The 11,715-nt window shown below is 47.9% G+C and overlaps 1 pseudogene; it reads right to left on the bottom strand.

Annotated features, from left to right (window-relative positions):
• Positions 1 to 4,329: 4,329 nt before the first annotated feature.
• Positions 4,330 to 4,973, bottom strand: LOC140596125 (large ribosomal subunit protein uL23 pseudogene; annotated as a pseudogene).
• Between the last annotated feature and the right edge of the window lie 6,742 nt (positions 4,974 to 11,715).

The raw sequence follows: 11,715 nt of genomic DNA, 5'->3' as shown, positions 1-11,715 counted from the left end.
TCAGGGTCCTGAATTCAGCCCCATGTCAGGCTCCTGCTCAGTGCAGAGCCTGCTCGAGGGTTTTGTCTCCCTCTCCCTCTGCCTCTCCCCACTGGGCTCTGTCTCTCCCTGAAATAAATAAATGAAAATAAAAGAGGAGCTCCATCTCCAAGGCCTTGGCAAGTCCCAATGATGTCCAGGATTTTGTATATACGAGGGCATTGGGCTAGTCTCCAGGAAACAGGAATCGCCCCACCCCTCTCAGGTCTCTGCTCACTGGTCGCTTGCTCAGTGAGGCCTCCCTTGGCCACCCTCTTTAGAATTGCATCCATCCCCAGCTCTCCATATTCCCCTTCTAATGCTTTCTTTTTCTCTGGTAGCATCTATCATCAAATGACTTTTTTTTTTTTTTTTTTTTTACTTATTCATCTTTGCTGTCTAGCACATGATATGGACAACAGAGGCGGGGGTTGGGAGGTGTTGGCTGTTTTGCTTACTGCTGTGTCCCAGTACCAAAAATAGTCCTTGAGAAGAATTTGTTGAATGAATGAATACACTGATTTCAATTCTTTTTGAGCACTATGTAAAACGTGATATTTCCATTGTCATGCATTCTCAGCCATCCCTGAGCGGAAGGCATGGCATTTGGGAGCACAGCCATTAAACTGGCCAGTGTGAGATCCTAACTTAGAACAAAGAAAAACTTGTATAAACATGACTTCCCTGCCAAGATCGGTTACTGCAACAGTCACTCTTGAGGAAGGGCCTCAGTGACTGAGGTTCAAAGCTATTCAATCGCATACAAAATCAATGAGAAAATTCAGAAGTGCTCTGGGTGCACACAGGTCTCCTATAGTATTGTTTGTTTACCGTGACTATCAGCAGACGGGATCTAAACTGCAGTAGGGGTTGATGTAGTGCTTCCTAAGCAACCTGATTCAACAATGACCACAACAGAAACAGGGTAATTCCCCAGCTACTGACTAATAATAACTCATTTCACACTCAAAGGCTGTGTGACCTTGAGCAACTGACTTGACCTCTCTGAGCCTCAGTGTCCTTTTTTGTAAAAATGGGAATTATTAGGGATCCCTGGGTGGCGCAGCGGTTTGGCGCCTGCCTTTGGCCCAGGGCGCGATCCTGGAGACCCGGGATCGAATCCCACATCGGGCTCCCGGTGCATGGAGCCTGCTTCTCCCTCTGCCTGTGTCTCTGCCTCTCTCTCTCTCTCTCTGTGACTATCATAAATAAATAAAAAAATTAAAAAAAAAATATTTAAAAAAAATGGGAATTATTAGAGTGCCTGTCGCATGGAGCCACTGTAAAGTTTAAATGAGTTAATAGACGTAAGGTACTTGGAACAAGGCATGGCACAAAATAAGCACTATATCAGTGTCACTTATTATTTGTATTGTTAGTTCTAGATGGTGAGCATTTCTAGGAGAGGATCTATTTCCCCATCTCCCCATGAACAGAACAAAATATGTAAGCACATTACAAGTGTCAGCTCTTACTACTGACATCAGGATGATGATGATGATGATTAGGAGTAGGACTGGTGTAATTACTTGATTTGTCTGTCTTCCATAAGAACTGTGAGCTCCATGAGTCAGGCAGAAACAGTGACTTTCTAGAGTCCTAGAACATAGTGAGTACTAAAATTATACACAGTAGGTGCTCCAGTTGACTCTCATGCGACTTTCACCCAGGGCTTGGGTAACTCATCTGCTACTTTAGGACTCAAATATTCTTAAATACGAGTCAGCAGGGCCCCTCCCTACTATGGGGTGGGGGGGGGGGAAGAAGGATATAGAGACCGCAGTCCCTATTTTCCCTGAGGAAATCCAGTCTAGTAGGTCTCGCCCTCAGAAATCATGTCCAGGTCATTCATAAGCAAGTAACTGAAACAGATAGGTGCAGATTGTGACCACTGTTACCAAAGAAATAAACTGGGTGATGATAAAGAGTATATGTGTATGTGGGTGGCCAGGGGAGAAGAGGGGAGACTTTATGACTTTAAACAACTAGTAAGACTTCTGTGAGGTGGTGGCATTTGAGCAGAGACCTGAAAGATGGAAAGGAAGCAGACTGCAGTGATCTAGGAGAACATTTCAGGCAGCAGAAACAGCAAGCGCAAAAGCCCTGAGACAGTAAAGGGCTTGGGGTCTATTGGAACCCAATGAGGGCCAGCAGGCCTGGGCCATTAAACAGGGGGGTGAAGTCACAGAGGCAGGTGTGGGCGTAAGCCACAGTAAGAAAAGCCATTGGAGAATAATTCCAGATGATTGATGCAGAGCTTTCCCTAAAACAACCTGTCAAAACATATTGCACAATCATCCACATTTTATTGGAAAAGAGGAAAGATGTGGTGCCCAGTCACGCATTTCCCCATCGTGGTTATAGACATTTCAGAGCAGCAAACCCTATCTATTTTGGAATTCACCAATTCAAACTTTGAACTAGTCCACATGGAGGCTGGGCTATGAGGTAGTGGGTTTGCTATACTGCCTCCCAAATGCCACTAAATGAAGCAGAGCTGATCTGTTTAAAAGAACAGACTCTCCAGCAAATTAGAAATCAACTATGGCTGTGCAGCTCACAGAGCAGGCTTATCTAGTCATTAAAGCAGGTTTCTGAAGACTCTGACTTGGCCGTACGTTGTCATCCTTTTTCTTATTGACATGTAGTGGAAAATGATTTTTTGGGGGGGGTTTTAAGTAGGCTCCATGCCCAGCGTGGAGCCCAACATGAGGCTTGAACTCACAACCCTGAGATCAAGACCTGAACCGAGATCAAGAGTTGGATGCTTAACCAACTGAGCCGCCTAGGGGACCCCCAGATGATCTTAAAAAATAAAAAACAGCTTTGGTGGGAGGGCATTCAATATATCAATTTTTAAAATTGAATCAAGGGATGCCTGGGTGGCTCAGTGGTTGAGCGTCTGCCTTGGGCTTAGGTCATGATCCCAGGGTTCCAGGATCGAGTCCCACATCGGGCTCCCTGCATGGAGCCTGCTTCTCCCTCTGCCTGTGTCTCGCATGAATGAACAAATGAAATACTTTTAAAAAATTGAATCAAAAGCTTGCTCTCTGCCCAGTTCATAACTTCCAGAGCATCTATTGATATATCTGTGATGAGACATTTTGTTCACATCCTGGGCAGGACATAGAAAAGCTCAAAATATATCAAGCAAGGCACAAGCTTCCTACCCTCTCCGGCCCACCCCCAAAAATCCTATTCAGAATCTTGGCTCTTTGAACCTGCCTGGTAGACAGTCCCAGCCATGTGCTTTTCCTCCTTATATCTCAGAGCTGTTCTGACCTTCAAGACTTTCTTTTTCCAGCAAAGCTCAGCCCAGAAGAGTGTGGCAAAGATTGTGCTCAACAAATACACATTTGCTGCTCTACATCCCCAGCCTCCCTGACAGTTAAGTGTGAGCCACATAACTAATTCTGACCAAGGGGGATTTATCAGAAGTATTGTGCGCCATTTCTGGGCTAAGGTTGTTATGAGGTGGTATGTGCTCAGACTGCACTGCATCCCCTCCCGGAAGTTCATCTGTTGCAGCCCTAATCTCCACTCCCCAATGTGGCTGTATTTATGTTAAGGAAGTAATTAAGACCAAATGAGGTCATGAAAGTGATCTCTCTCTCTCTCTCTCTCTCTCTCCCCCTTCCTCTCCCCCCCTTTGCCTCCCCCGCTCCCCCACCCCCCTGCCATGAGGATGCTATGAGAAGGTGACAGTCTGCAAGCCAGGAATACATTCCTGTTGTCTAAGCCACTGCATCTGTGGTATTTTGTCATGGCAGCCCAACCTAAGACACATCCTTCTTCATCTCTCTTTCCCTGCTATGGTGATCTCAAAGATCACATGTTCCAGATAGCTTGGCTTGTTGTGTGAGCCAGAAATAAGCCTGTCCTGTGTTAAAGGTCTCTGTGTTACTACAGCATAACCTAGCTCACCTAACCAATGCACGGTGGCAGAGAAGAGGACATGTATATATCATGTTTATCCAAACAAGGGCCAAAGCAGATGAGTACCACCAGCACCAGTGACTCCTAGATATTCAGACGGATGCAAACTGTGCTTCCTGGGTCGTGGTATTCAGCCCACAATGAAGATGTAAACAGCTCAAGGAATCCATTGAGGTTTCACATAAGAAAGCAAGAGCTCCAGCTGCAAAACAGCTGGGAATCGTGAGCGATAAGGCATTGTCTCCAGGAAGCCCCCACTGAAACACATACCAGTTCCCTGGAAGGGCTCACTCATTCATCCTCTGACAACCAAGGGGCACTTTCTTCTTTTTATGGTGAAAAATTTATATTTAGATTTAGCCAGCTGGACTCAGTTTAGATGATCCCAATTTTGTTGGCAACATCCAAAGCATCACAGGGGCTAAACACATGCCTTCTTTTCTCCATCGGGCCTGATTGGGGTGTTGATCTTGGCCACGTCAATGTCATAGAGCTTCTTTACAGCCTGTTTGATCTGGTGCTTAATTGGCCTTGAAATCCACAATGAACACTAGTGTGTTGCTGTCTTCTATTTTCTTCATGGTTGAGTCGGTAGTTGGGGGAACTTGATGACGGCATGGTGGTCAGGTTTGTTTCTCCTCCAGGTGCTCTTTGGAGGATATTTGGGCTGCCTTCAGGAATGCAGTGTCATAGGCCATTGGAAGGTAGGTGATGTGCGGATCTTCTTTTTTTGTGGGACTGTGGACGCCTTTCAGCAGCACTTTCTTGGCCTTCAAAGCCTTTATTTTGGTTTCAGCTTTGGGAGAGACTGGGGCTTCCTTCTTTGCCTTTGGCAACGTCTTAATGAAAAAAGGAGGGGGTACTTTCTTAAGGATTGATTTCTCAGGGAAAGGGACAGGCCTGGGGGTCTCAGGGCCATCCCAAGTCACAAATCGGAGACAGACTACACAGCTTGGCCCAGGGTTATCCCTCCTCTGTCCGTGAGGGGATTTGAATTTCATCAGGAGCAGGAGAGTCATCTCACTCCTCCCTTTTCCCTATGACTTTTCCCTGGTATGCCCCTCTTGGTGTGGGCTACCCGTAGGACCATTTCTGTAAACCATCTAGGAGAGGGGATGGAAGTGAACTTTGGTGCCTTGGCTTTTTTTTTTTTTTTTAATGCTTGGCAAGCCTTACCTACAAGTATCTTCTCTCATCTGACCTCCCAAATTCTCCTTTTGCAAAGCCAAGCTCAAGCCTAATCTCTCCCATGAAAACTTCCCTGACACCCCTTCCCACCATCATGCTTGCTGATCTTTTAATAATAACTATAACATTTATTATTATACCACGATGTACTAATCCCTCCTGTAGCTCATATTTCTTGTGTGGTATCTCAGCTGATCCTCCTACATCGCTAATTTACACACAGGAAAACCGAGGTTCAGAGAGGGGAAGTGACCTACCCAAAGTCCCACAGCTCCTACGTGGCAAAGCTGGAACCCAGGCCTATCAGATTCTAAGACCCCCTCCTGCTCTAACCACTGATATCTCCTGCTCCTGACAGCTCAGCCTCCATTATCATAGATTTTGAATTGCTCTCCAATCCCCACAAGCTCTTTGAGGGTAGAAGAGTTTCCTCTAACTGGTTAATAATTAGTGTTTTTCTTTTGACCAGCACTTCACAGTCTATATAGGGCTTCCACATACTTGGTGTCACCTGATCTTTCCTCCATCCCTGAGACATCTGTGTTATTCTCAGTGTACAGGTGAAACTGAGGCTCAGAGAGGTCCACGAGTTACACAAGGCATGCATCCAATGAATGACAACCAGTCACTTTTTTTGCTACCCTAAGGTGCCTCTCACTTGTGAATTGGGCACCACCTAATCCCTCCTTCCTCTCTTGGAGGTGTTCTATGCCTCATTTCTGCCCAGTTGAGAATATCTGGGACTGATAAAGGCACTCATTTGATTTCTGATCCTGGATCGCTGAAACAGAGGTGTACAGAGTCACGTAGTTGACATGCAACAGAGGATGTGAGTGGAACCTCTCTTGCAGCTCTAGGGCTGGGAACTAGGGCCTAAAGCTGAGGTCAGACGCCACATGAGAACTGCTAAGGGACTTCTAGCAGTGGAGGGCCAGCATGCTCTGTAGAGTTTCTCAAGAGCCTACCAAACAGGCTCCACTGCTCTCAGTCCCCCCACCCCATCTATGTAAGCAAAAGCGGGGGCATCATTGGGATCCGGAAGCTTTGGACTGGTGCTGTAGCTTCTCTCTCTCTCCCAGGCCCCCAGCCAGGTAATGGGCTTCCAAGAGAATGCCATCAAGATGGGGGGGGGGGGGCACCTAGGTGGCTCAGCAGTTGAGCATTTGCTTTCAGCTCAGGTTGTGATCTCAGGGTCTTGGTATTGAGTCCTGCATCGGGCTCCCCACAGGGAGTCTGCTTCTCCCTCTGCCTGTGTCTCTGCTTCTCTCTGTGTATCTCGCATGAAAAAAAAATAAATAAAAATCTTTAAAAAAAAGATTGGGGGGCCCACAAGGAGAGCAGAATGGCATTTCATTCCTGGTTGGACAACTGCTTGCGTGGCAGACTTGTGGCTCTTTCCTCAGGTCAGGTGGATGCCTCAGAAGGTAGTGAGGTTTGAGTTGTTTTACCTTATACTACCCAAGACGACTGGCCACTGGGTGAGGGGACCCTGGGAGCAAAGGCTTTTGGCAATACACTGGCAGCAAGTGTGTAGAAGTGTGGGCATGAGGGAAGGGGGCTTGCTTGGAAAAAGCAGTGGCTCAATAGCTTCTCCCACATCAGGGAACTCTGGAGTGGGGAGGCCCCCAGACCCCTCCCAAGTTGGGGATAGTGACTGAAGAAGAAAATCATGGTATGTGCGGACCCCGCTGAGTTAAGACTCCAATGAACCAGTTATGCAGCATGGAACGCTGTCCCCAAACACCTGCCATCCATCTGCCCTGCCTTCAAAGAGCTCCCATGGCCCTTGCCTCTTTGTGGCTCCTCTGGGGTCAGGCGGGCCTGGCAGCTGGATGGAGATCAAGGTCTCTGTTTTGAAGCTGTGCCCAGGGCTGGGGCACAGACTGTCAGGAGGTACTCACTGTCCAGCCCTGATCTGGCTGGGTGAGCCAGACCCTGCAGTGGGTGAGCACCTCCCTCAATTTTGCACCCTAGGCACCTCACCTGCTTCCCCTTCATCCCAGTCCTGCTTGTAGCTGCCATGGGGTTTGGGCCAGGGCCCAGCGGTTTTCTGGGATTCACAGAACCTTTCAGGTCCACGAGGATAGTCTAGCCTTGGGTGCTGAGGATCTAGGGATCTGTGGCTAGCACGGCACCGTCCTTGACTGGGATGGACAGGCCCAGATCAGACAGGCTCTCCCATAGGGGAGAGGGGGCCACCAATGCCAGTGAGGCCGCTTTCTGTACCACTCCCCAACAAGCCAAACAAAACTAAGGTAATTCTGCCCCCTGGTGTCCCCTTCTGTCACTGCAGTCACTGCCACTGGTCCATCTAGGTTTCAGATTTAGTAGCATTTACGTTCATTCACTCACCATTTATTCATGCCCCACACGTTTACTAAATGCCCCACTCTGGGCTAAGCGCTGTGCCGTACACGGTGGCTACAAACATGAATAGTACAGAGACCCATCCTTGAAGGGTGCTGTAGTCTAGTGGGGCAGATAAACACACAAAGAGATCAATTTGATGCATTTAAATAAGGTCGTTTATTTTGTTAAAGGTCATTACGTAGCAAAAGAGGGACTTCTTGGCTTAGGTGAGGAAGGGGACATGTCGGGAAGAGCGTGGCAAGATGAGGTGGTGGTTGAGTTTGGTTGATTGACTTTGAGTTCTTTAGGAGGGAAAGGCCTTCTGGACAGAGATGGGTATATGTGCAGGCTTGGGGACACATGTAAGGCCTGTAGAATGTTTTGTTTGCTGCAGCCATAGTGTGCATCTGGAGAGACAGCAGGAGATGAACTTAAGAGATGGCTGGTGGTCAAGGCTTGGAGGGCCTTGCGTGCCATGTGGAGGGCTTTGACCTGATCCCTAGGTCATCAGGAATCCTTGAAAGGCTTTGAGTGGGGTAGTGACATTGTTAGATGTGAATTTTTGTGAGTTTCTTCTGGCCACTTTGTAGAGAATGAGTTGTAGAAGGGTAAGCCTGGGGAGGCTCTTGGGTGGGTTGCCAGATGTAGAAACAAAAGAAAACAAACAAACAAACAAAAAGAAAGAAAACAGGATGTCCACTGGATTAGCATTTCAGATAGACAAGTTCTACTATAAGTCTATCCCAAATATTGTATGAGATATACTAGAATTTATTCTTTGTGTATTCAAAATTCAAATTTAACTGGGCATCCCATATCTTATCTGGCCACCTTATCTTAGAGCCATCAAGGAGAGATGATGGGGGCTTGGACTAGGGTGGAGGTAGTGTGGTTGGATAGAAGTAGAAAAATTCAAGGGGTATTCAGGAGATAGAAATGGAAGAACTGGGATCCCTGGGTGGCGCAGCGGTTTAGCGCCTGCCTTTGGCCCAGGGCGCGATCCTGGAGACCTGGGATCGAATCCCACGTCGGGCTCCCGGTGCATGGAGCCTGCTTCTCCCTCTGCCTATGTCTCTGCCTCTCTCTCTCTCTCTCTCTGTGACTATCATAAATAAATAAAAAAAAAAAAAATTAAAAAAAAAAAAAAAGAAATGGAAGAACTTGGAAATGACATGGATGAGAAAAAGCAAGAGGGAGGTGTCAAACATAACACACAATCTCCTGTTTGGACTGCTTATTCTGTGTTGGGTCCTCTAACTGCACCTCACCCAGTTAACACATAACCTGAGGTCAAAGATCTTTCCTAAAACACCCCAGAGAACCTCTGAACCCAGGAGCCAGGACAGCCTCCAAACCCCTGTCCTCCCCTGCTCTGGCTGGCCTCCTACCTGGCTCCTTTTGGTTCTACACCTGCTTGCTTCTGCATTTTGATCTTACCCCTTGCTCGGTCCAGCTAATTGGTCAGGGTCTGGTGCCTGGAATCAAGCTATGGCGCTTTAGGCCTCTGTTCTTTGCCTCACCTTTTGCAACAGCTAGCATGAGATGCCCAGGACAGGCCTCCCTGACTGACTAGCACAGAACCTTCCTGGCAGGGAGGAAAATCCCCCAAATTCCCAGAACACCACAGGTTTCCCTAGGGGCTTTTTCACCTCCAGAAGGCTGGGGCTAGGAGGTGGCCTGGTTTCTCAGAGCTTTTGTGACCCAACAGTGCCGCCTAGTGGTCACACAGCACACTGCAGGCCACGGTGAGATGTGAGACTGGTGTGCAGACCACTGGAAGAGCTTTACATTCCTCTCTCTCCCCTGGCAGGGCACATGGGTCCTGCTTCTGCTGGTGGCTATCCATCCATGATACTCCTCAGCTCTTATGAATCTGAACAACACATCTGTGTGGTGGATCTGCTGGTAGAGAGGTGGCCCAAGATGGCATCCAAAGAACTAAACAACTAGGCCTTGAGGTCTCTGTTCTTGGTTGAACTCAGGAAGTTGGGCTCCAGGTTGAACTGGCTATAGTCTTCAAAATTCCCAGCCTTCCATATCTGGTAGATACACTCCTGATATCTATCTAAAAGTAGCTGTGTTTGAGGTCCATTCCACACCGGCTTGTGGACATTCCCACTCAGAAAACTAGAGTGGGTCTCATAACTGCGCTCCCCATGGTAGGCATGTTGCTAGCCAAACAGTGGACCTGGGCACTCTCCAGCATGCCATCACCTTCTCTAGGGTTACAGCCAGAGAGAACCTACCTAGTCAGAAAGAACCTACCAAGTGCCCCACCCTCTCTGCCCTCCACGCCAGAGCTTGTGAGTGTGTGGCCAGAGCCCACATTCTATGCCCTAATCTGGGGAGCTGAGAGACATCAGGCCTCAGATGATCCTGTGCTGTAGCATGAGGCTGGCCTGGAGTAATTGAAAATGTCTTCTAAGGACACTGGCTCAGGAAATATAGCTCCCTCCCTTGCCCTCTGACTCCAGGAACTTGCCATGAGGGTCTGCGGACACCCCAGGCTGTATCCTTGAGGCTGAGTTGATCACTGACCCACTCCTGGTGTCTCCTGCACCATCTGGCTAGAGATGGTGAGCCATCCCCAAGAAATGGCATTCCCTCCCAGCAGGGTTTAGCCATCAGCCTTTGTCATGGCTCCTGAGGGCCCTGGACTCTATTGTCCTGGGTCTATGACTTTGGAGAAATCTACAATTTATCATGTGTCTCATCTGTAAAATGGGAATAATAATAACACTCACCTCAGGGTGGTCACCCAGGCTACATGAGTTAATATACATAAAGTGCTTCATTGTTTGTTTGTAAAGATTTTATTTGAGAGACAGAGAGAGCACACGAGTAGGGGGAGGGGCAGAGTAAGAGGGAGAAGCTGAGTTCCCACTGATCAGGGAGCCTGATGCAGGGCTCGATCCCAGGACCCTGGAATCATGAGCTGAGCTGAAAGCAGACATTTAACTGACTGAGCCACCCAGGTGCCCCTAAAGTGTTTTGTTGTTTGTTGTGATTAATACTTCTCAGGGTCTGAGATTGAGCCCCTGCAAGGATATTGATGTGGCTTGGGTACAAAGTGCCTCAACTTTCTCCCTTTCCTTTCCCCTTTGAGTCTCCGGTTGTCGACTTGAAACAGGAATTGCTTCATCTTTTGCACGGGCTATGGCTCTTCCAGAATGAGGACCTCTGGAGGTTCTGTGGATCAGGGTAGGTTGGGCAGTTGGGGAGACCAATCATCATGGTCATTAAGTTGTGCAGCACTCCAGCAATCTTTTGGTAACTAATGAACAAGAATTTGCCTGACTTCCTGGGCTGAAGGGCTATGGTCTACTTAGGACAACAAGATATGCTCCTGAAGCCAAACTTTACATGAGCCACTGGCCTTCTCCATCCTAGACTGTCTGCTTTAGCCCTACTTCCTGGCTGTCTCTGAGACATACACATTTGAGAAGCACAGGTGGGTGTTTTCTGTCCAGCCAACGGCTCCACCTGCTGCAGACCAGCTCCGTAATACCCAAATTCCTTGCAGTCTCTGAGTTGCAAGGTGTGCAACCCGACCATCCTGCCAGTGGCCTCCTTGGGCAGGGGAGGAATTTCTCAGTCCCTGATTAAGGGGCATTTGCCTTGTTTAAATGCAGCGGTTTAGCGCCACCTGCAGCCCAGGGCGTGATCCTAGAGACCCTAGATCAAGTCCCACGTCAGGCTCTCTGCATGGAGCCTGCTTCTCCCTCTGCCTGTGTCTCTGCCTCTCATTCTCTCTCTGTGTTTCTATGAATAAATAAATAAAATCTTAAAAAAAAATAAAGCTGCTCAGGGCACCTGGGTGGCTCAGTGGTTGAGCATCTGCCTTAAGCTCAGGGCGTGATCTCAGAGTCCTGGGATTAAGTCCTGCATCAGGCTCCCCACAGGGAGCCTGCTTCTCCCTCTGCCTATGTCTCTATTTCTCTGTGTCTCTCATGAATAAATAAAATCTTTTTTAAAAAAGAGGAAAAAATAAAGCTGTTCGTGTGTGTGTGTGTGTGTGTGTGTGTGTGTGTGTGTGACATGCTTCCCAGGAACATTATTTCACTTTGGGGGTACTTAAGGGATTTTTCTGGGTATATTCAATTTTTGCCTGAAGTAATTGTAGTGTATCCTGAATGGGATGTGATGCCACTGTAAATGTGTCTGAAGTAGAAGGCAGTAGAGAGGGACACTGCTTCAGAGTTTTGGGATTCACTAGTGGCTAGG

The sequence above is a fragment of the Vulpes vulpes genome, chromosome X, assembly GCF_048418805.1.
Source record: "Vulpes vulpes isolate BD-2025 chromosome X, VulVul3, whole genome shotgun sequence".
Classification (NCBI taxonomy): Eukaryota; Metazoa; Chordata; class Mammalia; order Carnivora; family Canidae; genus Vulpes; species Vulpes vulpes.
This window is presented reverse-complemented; position numbering and strand designations above follow the sequence as displayed.